A 529-nucleotide genomic window follows, 5' to 3' on the forward strand; every position below is an offset into this window, starting at 1 on the left:
AGCTTTCTCTCCCTATGTTACCCAAGAAGAGACAGAAATCATGGACATATAGCTAAGCTACAAACATACCCCACAATATTCCAACATAGAGACAAGAGCCAATAATAGCTGCTAAACATTACATGCAAAAAGGGAAATCCTATCTCCTGATCATATCCACCAGGAGACACCAGTAAGCTTAATAACTCAACAACAAACATCCATTTAAGTATTAAAAAACCCATATAACTACTGGAAAGGACAAACAAAAGATCTGAAACACAAAAAAGGATCTCAAAACATGTCTAAAACCAGAAAAGAGTAACCGAGACAATTGCTTTGGAGACAGCTCCCCAGAAGAGGAAGAGCAGGTTTTGGATTGGCCTGAGAAAGAATTCAGAAGAATGTCATAGAAACAAATTCAAATGCTCCAAAAAGAGGTGGAGGAAAACAAGTAAGAAGTCAGGAAAGTACTACAAGAGCAAACAAACAAGATCGATACAGCATTGGAAACAATTCAAAACCTGCATAAAGAGGTCCAGATGATTAA

The sequence above is a fragment of the Chrysochloris asiatica genome, unplaced genomic scaffold (genome assembly GCF_000296735.1).
Source record: "Chrysochloris asiatica unplaced genomic scaffold, ChrAsi1.0 scaffold00036, whole genome shotgun sequence".
Classification (NCBI taxonomy): Eukaryota; Metazoa; Chordata; class Mammalia; order Afrosoricida; family Chrysochloridae; genus Chrysochloris; species Chrysochloris asiatica.